Source organism: Apodemus sylvaticus, chromosome 5 (genome assembly GCF_947179515.1).
Source record: "Apodemus sylvaticus chromosome 5, mApoSyl1.1, whole genome shotgun sequence".
In the NCBI taxonomy this organism is placed as follows: Eukaryota; Metazoa; Chordata; class Mammalia; order Rodentia; family Muridae; genus Apodemus; species Apodemus sylvaticus.
The window spans coordinates 50783329-50796403 of NC_067476.1; positions in this window are offsets into that span (position 1 = coordinate 50783329).

Genomic DNA, 13075 nt, shown 5'->3' on the forward strand with positions numbered 1-13075 from the left:
CACAACTGAAAGTCAGTTTTTGAAAATCAGCAAAGAACAGAGCATGGTGGAACATTCCCATAATCTCAACATTCAGATCTCCCAGGTAGGCAGATCTGAGTTCAAGGCCAGTCTGGTCTACAGAACAAGTTTCAGGACAGCTATGATTTCATTCCAATGATGGAAGAAAAAGTCAATATGGGCAAATCAATAAATTTAGTATGCATGTAAATAGAATCAAGAACAAATAACAACCACATGGTTGTACCAAGAGACAGAGAGAAAAACTTTGACAAGGTTCATCATCTTCTCCAGTGCCTGAAGATACCAACTAGCCCTGGGAGGAGCATATCTCCACAAAATAAAGTTATAAGTGGCAAATCTCTTGCAAATGTGGAATAAGCTAAAGGCACTAAATCAAGGAGAAGATATGGGTACACTCTCCCCACTCTTATTTGATTTTTTTTTAAATTCTTAGGACAGTAAATAAAAGAAAATCAGAATTTACAGATGACATGATCCTACTTAAAAGACTCTAGAGTCCACCAGAAAGCAGATCTGCTGAGCATTCTCAGCAGGGTGGCAGGATTTTAAAAATCTATATAAAAAACGAGTTGCATTTTATATACTAATAATATGCTGTGACAGAAATTAGGAAAATTCATTCCAACTTTCTTTTTAATGGCTTGTACCTAAGGAAGAGGGGAACAGATGGATTGTAAGACCCAGGGAACCCAGAAATCAGCTGTGAGATTGGGTCTTTCAGAAATGACAGAAAAACTCCCATGATGCCTCAGCAATATGACTGCCTAAACACAACCTGAAGAAGTACACCACCAGTAAGAGTTGCTAACATGGGAGGGGAGGTCTCACAGTGTCTCACCTATAGACAGAAGTACAAGCAAGAAGTATACAGTGGTTCTCAACCTGTGGATCATGGCCACTTGGGGAAATAAAACAACTTTTTCAAAGGAGTCACATATTAGATATCCTGCATACTAGATATTTATGATTCATAACAAAATTAGTTACGAAGTAGCATGGTTGGGGGTCACCACAACATGAACTGTATTAAAGGGTCACAGCATTAGGAAGGTTGGTTTTTCCCTTAGGATAATCTCCCAAACTGGTCAGTCCTGAAATCTTATATACAAGTAACTCTAAAAAGACTGAGCAAGTCGTATTTACACATTTAGGCTGTGTGTGTGTGTGTGTGTGTGAGAGAGAGAGAGAGAGAGAGAGACAGACAGACAGACAGACAGACAATAGTCCATGATTTTGAGAGAGAACAGCAGACAGGGAACATGGGAGGGATTGTAAAGATGACTGGAAAGGGAGAAAGTGAAGTAATTAGTGGTTATATTTTTGTTAAATTTAATTTTTTAATGAGGCCAGAGCAATAGCTCCACAGCTAAGAGCAATGATTGCTCTTCCAAAGGACCAGGGTCAGTACCAAGCGTCCACAAGGTAAGCTTACAACTGTCAGGAGCTCCAGTTTCCAAGCATCCATGCTGGCTAATTTTGTATCAAGTTGACACATGCTATAGTCATTTAAGGCATGAAATCTCAATTGAAAAATTGCCTCAGCTGTTGACAGGCCTGTAGGGCATTTTTCTCATTGGTGATGTGGGAGGCTTTGCCCACTGTGGGTGGAGACAGCCCTGATGTTCCTGGGTACTACAGGCTGAGCAAGACAAAGCAAGCCAATAAGCAGCACTCATCCATGGCCTCTGCATCAGCTGACTTTCTTAGGTACTAACTTAGTGTGATCTTAGGAGCAAGATAAACGCTTTCCTCCCCAAATTGTTTTTGGTCATATATGGGGCGGGAAACTTGATAAGGATAAGTGTGTTTGGAAGCCCTGGCATCTCATACCAGAGAAGCTTCTCCTGCTCACCTACCAGGCCCCTATCACGTGGCCACAGCACCCTATGGAGAGGATTGTGACAGTCACATGGGGCAAGACCCCAAGCCCCTCCACATGCAGATGAGGCATCCCTGACATCTCAGAACAAGCCAATAGAAAGCATCTTCTTTCAGACAACAACCCACCCCAAAATGTATATAAGATACTATCCAGAAGGAATAAAAGTGTGAGAACTGCTCCATCTTGAGTCCATCTGAGAACCTCTGTCATATAACACTTCCAGGCTTTCACAGCAGGAAGCTGCCTGGGCCCACTAATCACTTCCCCAACCTAGCCTCAGCATCTTCCCCCCACCCCCACCCCCATTTCCCACTGCCACAGGCTGGCTCTGTGCAGCACCTCCCCATTTCACACTGACCCCCCTCCCCTTCAGAGAATGCAACTCCTTTGACCACTCCTACCAGGCCAGAGCCCCCACAGATCTCCTCGAATAGTGTCCAGTATACAGACCAGCTGTCATAGTGTTTATAACAGTAGTAACCCAATCTTCTGTAACCAGACAAAACTTCTGGTAATGGGACTGGGACACCAACCCAGCAATAAAAATTTCAGCCTGCAGCTGGGCGGTGGTGGCACACACCTGTAATTCCAGCACTCAGGGAGGCAGAGGCAGGCAGATTTCTGAGTTCGAGGCCAGCCTGGTCTAATAGAGTGAGGTCCAGGACAGCCAGGACTATACAGAGAAACCCTGTCTCGAAAAAACCAAATCAAAAAAAAAAAAAAAAAAAAAAATCAGCCTACAATCTGTCCTGCCTGCCAGATGTGCTAGGGCAATGGTGCAGAACTTGTGGGAGTGACTGACCAATGACTTCACTGCCTGGATGACCAGGAAATGGAGGTTGAATAGCCCAGAGACAAAGGGTAGACCCAAACATGACTGGCAAAAAAAGGGGTCTATATACATAGACTGGTGCCTAGTTCAGCAGCTGTTGGGAAAGGGTGCCGAGACCACAGCCAAACATTAGGCTGAGGGACTCCAGGTTGGAGGTCTCCATTAGGTCCCTCTCTTGTCTTTTTTCTTTTAATTACTATTTATTATATGTAAGTACACTATAGCTGTCTTCAGACACCCCTGAAGAGGGCATCAGATCTCACTATGGATGGTTGTAAACCACAGTGTGGTTGCCTGGATTTAAACTCAGGACCTTTGGAAAAGCAGTCAGTGCTCTTAACTGCTGAGTCATCTCTCCACACCCCCCCCCCTTGTCTTTAAAAACCCAATTTTAAAAAGTTGCTAGGTGAAATTAAAAAAGCATTGAGATTTGTCTCAAACTAAAATCTCCTAAACCTTGCTGTCTTCTCATCTGTTAAGGCAATGTTTAGATACTGTTGCAATCCACCATGACAATTAAATTCTTCTAAGAGGTTTTGGTCTGGGGAGGGAGAACTTAGCTCCTTGCTCTCCCTTCCTCTCATCAGAATCCAGAAGAAAAAAATAAATAAACAGCCTAACAGAACCAGCCACGCTCACTCGCTCGCAGTCACTAGGTGCCTTCCCTCTCTGATCAAAATCACAGATGTCTGCTGGGAGATTTCAGGACTGAGTCTGTTCAGCTGCACAAAATAAAACAACAAAACATGAACTGAGTAGGTACCACGATTAAGAAATGTTCTGTGCTGTGACAGAATGGCAAGACAGTAATACTCAGTTTCTCAGAACTGTGTGTGTGTGTCCAGATGTGGATAGTAGGTGGTTTCTTCTATTGCTTCCTCCCTTGTTTTTTGAAACAGGATGGCTCACTGAACCCAGTGTCACCAACTGATTAGACTGTCTGCCCATCGAGGTCCCGATGTCAGTAGTTGGGTTACAGGTGCACACCGCCACAGCTTTCTATGTGGAGTTTAGGGATCTGAATCCAGGTCCTTAAGATTTCATGGCAGATATTTTACCAACTCTCCAGCCCCAGAGCTTATCTCTGTGGGAAGAACGAATACTAAATAGTGAAAACAAACACATTTTAGGAGGTAAAAAGTGTTAGGAAAGTGATGTCCTAGAGAATCATGACATTAGATAGAAGGTAGAAGAAGCTCTCACTGAGAAAGGAACGTGAGAGCACAGACTAGACCTAGACCGTGAAGGACTGAGGTTTGGTCTGTTGCTGTGCACTGAAAGTAAACTCTAGCCCTGGTCACCTCAGGGACAAGGAGATCCTCACTGTTCATCAGGTGATGCTATGTAACCTTGACCCTCAAGTTATCCCTGACTGGCCAATGAAGATGCCTACAGCCTGTAACTGGGCAAAAGAGAAGTAGGCAGGGTTTCAACTCCTGGGCTTAGGATCTACAGCAGGACCATGAGGGAAAGGAGAGAAAGTGGAAAGAGGAGAAGACACCATGGGGTAGGTAAATCGTGAAAACATGGCCATCAGGGCTGGCCAGTCGGAATAGGAATGACCCAGGAGGAATGTGGCAATAACCCAGTGCAGTCATTATATTTCTGGGTTATTGATAGGAAGTAGGCAAATATCATAGAGGATTGATATTTGCTCAGCTCTAGTGCTTTAAAGGCTTATTATAAATATAAAAGTTTTGTGTCTTTTATCTGGGAAGTAAATGATCCCAGGGATCCAAGTAATAATCCAAGATCTCATTAATATTAAATACTACCAGGACAGTGAAGGGACAAACCTTGTGCATAACAGGGGGCACTCTGCAATCAGGTGATAATTGCAAAGCTGCTGAGATGAAAGAATGCCTAGAATAGTCAGGAAAACTGCAAAAGAGCAGCTTGAAACAGCATTTGCAGACTGAAGTCCAGGATTCTGGGGGCCTGAGCAGTGGGAATGTAACAAGGCCCCAGACGTTAGCAAGACTGACGCCATAACTGTCCTACCAGGCAGGCGTAGGAACCTAGCTTGCAGGCAGGCAGAACCACCTGCCAAAAATGAAAACGAAAACCTAATCCATCAAAGTCTGGAGTTCTTGGAAAGTCCCTAAATGTACTAACCTTGCTTTTAGACTTTTATGTAGTTCTACTTCTGGCAAGCCGGTCTAGTTAGCTGAGCTATGTCAACCCAGGATGTGGTTTTTGTGCATAAAAGCTCACCCTGAGAAAGGCTCGGGGCTGCACTCTGGTCCCAAACACCCAGTGCAGTCGCTGGCCAGCTAATAAAGACCTTCTGTGGGCTTGAACCCATGTCCGAGTGGTGTTCTCCAGTGGGTACCTCACAACAGGAACACTGCAAAGACCTGGGACTAAGATTGCAACCCTAGAAGTGCTTTGAGTGTAACAGTGGCAGGTTAGACCTGGGCCTACCTGTAGACAAGGACCTCAGAAAGCACCACATAGAGGAAATCCATCATGGATCCTAGTGTTGCCGGCCAGGGGGAGGAGAATGAGGGCAGTAGGAGCAGAGCCTGAGACGTGGATGGAGTTTGAAAGTCGATCCAATGATTTATCACAACTGAAAGGGCAGAGGCAGGGATAGCTCCAAGATGTTTGCTTACTCCGCCAGCTGGAAAGACGGAGATGTCTCTTTCTCATTTACTGAGGTGGGAAAGGTCATAATACATTTGGGGGAAGAATTGAGAGTTTAATTTGGGATACTTTAGAGCGCCTATTATTAAAAATCTAAGTGGAAAAGCTCCACGAAACATGTGGACCAGTAATGTTGGGGGAAGACATGAATACTCATAAATAGGAAGGGCATTTAAAGTCACGAAAGAGGAGGAGTGTAGGAACTACAGTATCTGCTCATCCTAGGGGCCCCTTTCTCCTCCTACGTGAGTCTGAATTCCCCATCAGAACATTGTCTTCTCCAGGAATCACGTCCCTGTGAATCACACAACCTTTACATCATTAAGAGGAGGAGCCCAGACCCATCCCTGGATGATCAGCAACTCCTCAGCTGAGAGGAGGTCGGCTAACAAGCTTAGCTAGCAAATTTAGTGGGCTAGTGGGCGGGGATCGGGTACCGAGGGCAGGATGGAGTGCCTGTTGAGCCCCCCTCCCCCGCTGTTGAGCCAAGATGTGCAAACATTCAGCTCCAGCAGGGTTCAGGTCCCAAAGGGGAGGTTTGAAGTTACAGAATAAAGGATTCAGATGGGATCTGAGGGTGAATCAGGATAGCTTGTGCATTTATTGAGAAAGGCTCCACCTTTGTTCTCTACATTACATAGTGGCTTAATCACAATGATGTTGAAAGCAGACCTGATGATTCCAAGAGACATACCGTCTTTTTCTCAGTCTGTTTTAAACCCATTTTAGCCCTAGTTGTCAACATCCAGAGTGTTAGAGGTCATTCACTTTATTATAGTATTTTTCTTTGAAGCAAAAGCAATGAGTTCAACAACCCCACCAAGTGCATGTTTTCATTTCCTCTCAGGAAGTGCCGGACACTGAGTCCTGAGAAACAAAACCATAAGAGCAAATTTCACTCCTCAAGGGGCACAATGCAGGACCCTTTGCACCACGTAACATAACAAGCATGGAGCTGTTGGCTAATTGCCTTCCTACGTGCCTCAGCCTTGCCATATGAGTCAGTTCTTGTACACTCTCCAAAGGTAAGGTCCTGATATCTTACTCCTTTTCCAGTATGCTGTACTGTGGGGCAGTGGGCTATTTTGAATCCCAAGACAGATAAGGAAGGTATTAGCTGGTCTTTAAGTTGGGAAGGGGAGAGGGAAAAGTCTCCCCATACTAATATATCATCCATATAGTGGTATATATTGAGTCCTTTGTCTAAATAGGGTTTTGATGCAGTGGCTACAGTCTCCTGACAAGTGGTTGGACTGATAGTCATTCCCTGTGGGAGGACAGTCCATTCATATCGTGAGGCTGGGCCAGAGTTGTTAATACGGGATACTGAGAATGCAAAACGTTCAAAGTCTCAGGGGTGGAGAGGGATGGAAAAAAATAAATTTTATGTTTATTGCTAATAGGGGACATTGGCAGGGATGGCCAAGATGTGGGGTAGATCTCTGTGGGGAGCTCCAAACTCGCATGGTTTTGTTAATTGTCCTCAAATCTTGTAATAATCTCCATCCCCCTGAGCTCTTTTTCACAGCAAACATGGGTATTCCATGGACTGAGGGAGGGGCTGATGTGCTGTAGCAACAGCTGTTCTGCTGCCAGCTGTGTGAGGGCTCTAAGCTTCTCCCTAAAGAGAGGCCACTGTGGGACCCAGATGGCTCCATTGGAGAGACAGTCAAGGCAGGGAGTATTAAATCTAACAGTGCCCCTAGAACTAGGGGTGATTTGGAGGAGGGTCTTTAGGGTCTCCTTGGGTATTACTTTTTTTGTAGGTAATGTCCTCTCTCTTAATGTGGTCTCTTTTTTGGTTGGGTGCTACCTCTAAGGCTTGTAAGGTATCCCTCCCTAGAAGACTGGTGACTACTTGAGCCACCAGGGAGCGGGTGTATGAGGCTGGTAGCTCCATCCAGGTCTTCCCACCTGTAGGCCTGTTTGGCTGGCCGGTTGTTGGATACATTTTATTGTAGTTTGTCAAGTAGTCATGCACAAGTGCAAAGAGATAAGAAAAAGAAATTAGATATCCTAAGAAGATCAAACTTGCCCCAAGGAACTTGAGAGACCCCTAATCAGCAGCAAGTAGTCTAAAGATGCCATCTCCCCCTTTCCTCTCTATCCTTTCCTCTCCCAGTGTTAGGGGGTTGAAATGGTGGAAGAGAGGTGGAAATGTTTACTTCAATTCTGATTGATTTAAACTATTTATTTATTTATTTATCTATTTATTTATTTATTTGGCTTTCTCTTCAGATGAAGTTACCTTAAAAACACCAACAGGTCTTGGAGACCATAATATGTACAGCATTAGAATACTCCCCAGGGAGAAAATATACAAAACTATAACATATTATTTCAGAAGAATGAAACCTTGTCTGTATTCTTCTGATACCCCAACCCTCTTCTTATAGAGCCCCTGAGAGAATGCTCTTTCCAGGCCATATTGTGACGGAACTGAAATGTGTCACAGAGCAGAGCATAGGGCTCTGGAGGTGAAAGAGAACTGCCTTCCCACTTCTTCCCCAGAATGCTTGCTGCTAAGACCTGGAGCCTCTCTGGCCTTAAATTGCCTCATGTATAAAGCAGAGGACGTATTGTACTTAAAGAGAATCCACAACACACACACACACACACACAAATGGGGCTGGAGAGATGACTCCACAACTAGGATCACTGGCAGCTTCAGAGGCCCAGGTTCAGTCCCCAACACCCACATGGTGGCTTGCAACTGCTTGCAATTCCACTTCAATGAGATAATCCTGTGGGCACCAGGGATGCAATACACATACATACATGTAGGCAAAGCTTCATATATGTAAAAAGAAATCTGAAAAAAATGAACACACAATTTCCATGAGAAATTATTATCTATAATATGAGGACTGCAATTCTCTTAGTCATTACTGATAGAGAGAAAGGCTGAGGGACAGAGAGACAGGGACATACGTCTCTAAACACTCACCACCAGCAGGCCAATAGGGAACAATCATGGGACTCTCGTTAACCAGTCAGGCGGGACAAATTTTGCTCTGTTTCCGCAGAAGTTACAAAGAGCAGCTTTCCTCAGTGTCCACTTCTGCTGTTGGGATCTGGAACTCTACGCTTTAAATAGCAATGGCCCTGCACCCAGCAACGGGTGTAGCATCTCTGAGCTAAGGGTGTTGGGACCCTGTGCCCTTGTGCTCTATAGCTCCCTACAGCCAGCCTTCTGGAACCCAGTGCTAGTGTCTGTAGCCTTGTGCTTACCAGCCTTGTGCCATCTGTGGTTGCAGCTCTGCACCCCTCTCATCTTCTCAACACGTGTGTGGTCCTTCTAGAACCTGCTGTCCCAACTTTCCAGTATCAGCCTGCCTCAGTCTCTGCAGTAGCCTACTCCCTGGGGCTCTAGCTCCTGACTAGCTAACAGTGCAGGGATTTTGGGGGGAGTCTAAGATGTTGTCCCCCAGTAACCAGCTCAAACCTGACCCCCTGGTATAGACCAGACAGTAGACACCATAGGGGGTTCCTCAGGACCTAGGCTACACAAGGTGAACAATGCACTGGATGAGGCCAGCTGACAGCATCATACCCTTCACCTACTCGGAGAAGAATGAGAAGAGGGATACCCAGACAACTGCTAGAAACCAGTTTTCTGCTTAGCTATACAGTCTGGAGCGGAAATTCTAGACCCACCCAGCGCAGGTGTCATGGGGGGTGAATGTGGCACTCCTCCCTGACTAGATTGAGGACCTGTACAGACCTCCCACTGTAACGGTGGGTGGAATGGCCTGAGGATCACTGTGGTGAAAGTGAGGCCCCCTCGGCAGCCTTTTGGGGTATCTGAATCTGCTGTGACTGAAGCAAAGACTCCTAGAGGTCAGCAGCTTCCATGACATCGCATCTTTGGTCCTTCCCACTGGAAGGAAGTCTCTTTGAAATCCAATGTGGTGGTTGGGGGGGATGGGCTTCCGTTTCTCTGCTTGAGAGGTGTGACTCCGTGGGTGGGGGCTGTCACCATTGATGGTTTGGAGACTCTCCCAAGGGGCTCCTCTGGGTTTCCTACAGTGGAAACGCCTGGAGCTGGGGTTGCTGCTGGTCTGTTCTCCAAGAGCAGACAAAATCCTTCAAGGCCCTGCTGGGCTGGGGAACTGTGGAGACAACAGAGGGTTCCATCCAACCACCTCAGACACAGCTTCTGTTCCAGCTGCCCTCTGACCGAGGGAGAAGACCCACAAGCCCTGCCTGGCAGCTTCGGCCATTGTGTTTAGTTTCCAATTTCTAGTTTAAGAATTCCATACATGACTATAGTACATTTTGATTAAGTCCCCCTCCCCATCCCCTTCCCTCGAACCCCTCCAATACCCCTGAGGCCACTTTTCCTTCCTAACTTCCTGTACTCTTTTAAATCCACTGGAACCCCTTAGTACTGCCCATATGCTCCTGGGGCTAGGGCCATCCACTAGAAGACGGGCCGTTTAGCTTTGGTCATTTTAAAATGCAAAAACAATAAGATGTGTTGACAAAGATTTTGCCATGAAAATAACATTTTCTTCAAAAAACATTGATAATGCTTAGCCTCTAGGGAAGATTCAGTCCTCTCTCTGTCTTCTTCATCCAGGCTAAAACGTTCTACATTCCACCTTGTTTCCCTTTAACCTTCTTTTTTTTTTTATTCGATATATTTTTTTTTACATTTCAAATGATTTCCCCTTTTCTAGCCCCCCACTCCCCGAAAGTCCCGTAAGCCCCCTTTTCTCCCCCTGTCCTCCCACCCACCCCTTCCCACTTCCCCGTTCTGGTTTTGCCGAATACTGCTTCACTGAGTCTTTCCAGAACAAGGGGCCACTCCTCCTTTCTTCTTGTACCTCATTTGATGTGTGGATTATGTTTTGGGTATTCCAGTTTTCTAGGTTAATAACCACTTATTAGTGAGTGCATACCATGATTCACCTTTTGAGCCTGGGTTACCTCACTTAGTATGATGTTCTCCAGGTCCATCCATGTGCCTAAGAATTTCATGAATTCATTGTTTCTAATGGCTGAATACCCTTTAACCTTCTTGATGTAAAAACCTACAGCTGTCAGCTGTAACCATAATACTGACGGGCACAGCGCACCACCCCAATATTTGTGAGTTCGAAGGTCACTTTTGTACCAATGTCCAAAGCAAATTGCGTGGCTAAACCCAACCCCAAGGGAAGGGTAGAGCGGTGAAGAACTTTGACGTCTCCTCCTGCTCTGGGGTTTGGTTCCTAGCTGTAGAGTTGAAACAAGTCCCAGTAAGAAAATAACGATTCTTATTTAATCCTTATATTCATGAGCTCCTAAAAGTTTCAGTTTAAATGGATCTAAAGATTCCTTTTCAAAAGGAAACAGGATCTTGGTCTTCCAACTGGAATTACAGTGGGTCCCCTTACTATGTTAGGAAAACCTACAGTGTGATCGTCGTAAGCCAAGTGGGCTACAAATATAAGTAAGCCTTCACATAAAATGGACCGACAGCTTCAGGAGTTGGAACAAATCCTCCCATGAAGGTTCTCTTTCTCTTGAGTACTGACCAAAGCCCGGGATGGAGCCACACCTGACCCCACAAGTTTAAATAACCAGATTCTCCATGACCACTTCACAACATTCCAGAACCTTCTCACAAACAGTCCCAGACACAGTAAGTCTGTAAATAGGGACTATGCCTAGTATCTTAAACAGAAAATGAACTATTACTTAGTCCCCTGTCTTGTACTCTTCCATTGTCTCAGGTTTCAGTAAAATCCTCTTTTTCGCATCGGTATCCAGGTCTGTGCTATCTGCTTTACAGTGAAGCTGTTTCTAGCTTACAATCAAAGGATTCCCTAAGGCTACCTTTATGATACAGTGGTGAGGAAAAGAAACGGATACCATGTTGCCTGTCCTCTTTCATCAAAGGGACACACGACCCTGGGTGTTTTAGATCACATCTGGGGCATTTCTCAGCGTTTAAAGAGGTTCTGCTTTGTTTTAAAAGAAAGAAAGAAAATAGCAAGGATGCATCGGAAATGGAGCCGACCTGGCAGGCTTCCTTGAAGACCAGCTGTTTGGGGCTGTTGTTCTCAGGAATTGTAATCTATCGCCCCCTGCTGGTCACTGTGTGCCAGCTTGGGGCGGCGAGAACTGGGCGTTTCTAGATTTACACAAATAATATAAATCCCCCAGTACTGCTTGCTTGTTTGCTTGCTGGGTTTTTATGTTCGATTTCAGCTTCGGATTATCAAACGGAAACGGCCATATGACATTATATGAAGAAAACAGGTCTGCAGGAGAAATCATTGCAATTTCCAGAATCCTCTCTAGAGCTCTGCTTCCCTCCGCCTGCCCCCGCCCCGCCCCTTTTAACCCTGTCCAGCCTGCTCTCTCTTAGGATGGGGTGTATATTAGGACCCTCCAAAGAAAGCCAGAAAGACTCGGAGATCTGTCTTTAAAGTATGAACACACAGCGAAGGCATCTGACTTTAAAACGCTTCCCTATCCTTTTGAAAGAACCATTTAAAGGCGAGCACTGCTATATTTCCTTTTCCTTTCTTGGTCTTTTTTAAAAGTCATAATGTAGATACTTTAAATAAGACCTTCACGACCCAGCTAAAATGAACTAAAATTCACGGCTCTAAATTTCTGTTCCTGGAAGTTAATAAGGCGAAGTGCGTCGAAAATCAGTTGACGTTTCTTATCTGTTCACCTTGACCGAAAATATTTTAAGCAAAAAGGGAAGAAATCCCGGAAGCAGGTTGGGGCTCCTCTTCCACGCCTAACGCTCCTCCCACCAGATTTTTTTCTTTTTCGAAAATCCAGGGCCCACGAACACATGAACACATTCTGAGTATCTTGAAATGTCCTGGGGAAAGGGCACAGTGGACGGAACATGTTTGTCAGTGTCACAGTTGACCTAGGGAACTTTGTCCTTGGTAGACAGAACAAGTGACCAGGCGGCCGGCCACCCCCAACGCCCGGAGGAGGGAGAAAGAACGCAGCCGTGGGTATTTCTACGCCCCTCTGTGCCTCAGAGCGTTTGTTTCCCCCAAGTCTTCAAAGCGTTAATTCTTAGATCAAAATACGAACGGAACAGCTGGCCGGACACCACACCTTTCCGGGTCACCCCTCACCACCGGTTCTAGTCCCTGGAGAGGATGTCTTTTTTTCCACCCCCATTCACCTAAGCACCACCCAGCTGGGAGTATAAAGATAAAAAGAATGAAAACCCCAAATAAAAATATAGGTTCCAAATACTGTTTCTAAAGAGCCCAAAGCCAAAGACCCAAATGACAAGGACAGCAGTCATCCATCCAAATTCTAGGAGGGGAAGGAAGGAGTGGGCGACGCTCCACCCCACAACCCCCACCAGGCAAAACAAACAGCACTCATTTGCAAAAGGAAAAGAAGTTGAGGCCCAGCCTGGGGCGGGGCGGGGCGGGGCGGGGCGGGGGGGGGGGGTGGGGGATTGGCCCAGCACCTGCGGTGAACACCCTGGAAAGCCTCTGACGACAGACGCTGTCCTCGGTGCTGAAGTCCTCTCCTTGCCGCAAAACTCGATGTACCGGAACTGAGTAGATTTCTAGGCCCTCGGGTTTTAATATCCCGCTGAGCCCAAGAGTCTTGAATTGGAGTGGCAGATAATCAGAGATTAATTCAGTCATGAGTCCCTCAATCTGCCTCTCTCCTGGCTCACAGGAATGTCATCTTCATGAATGCAAAGATAA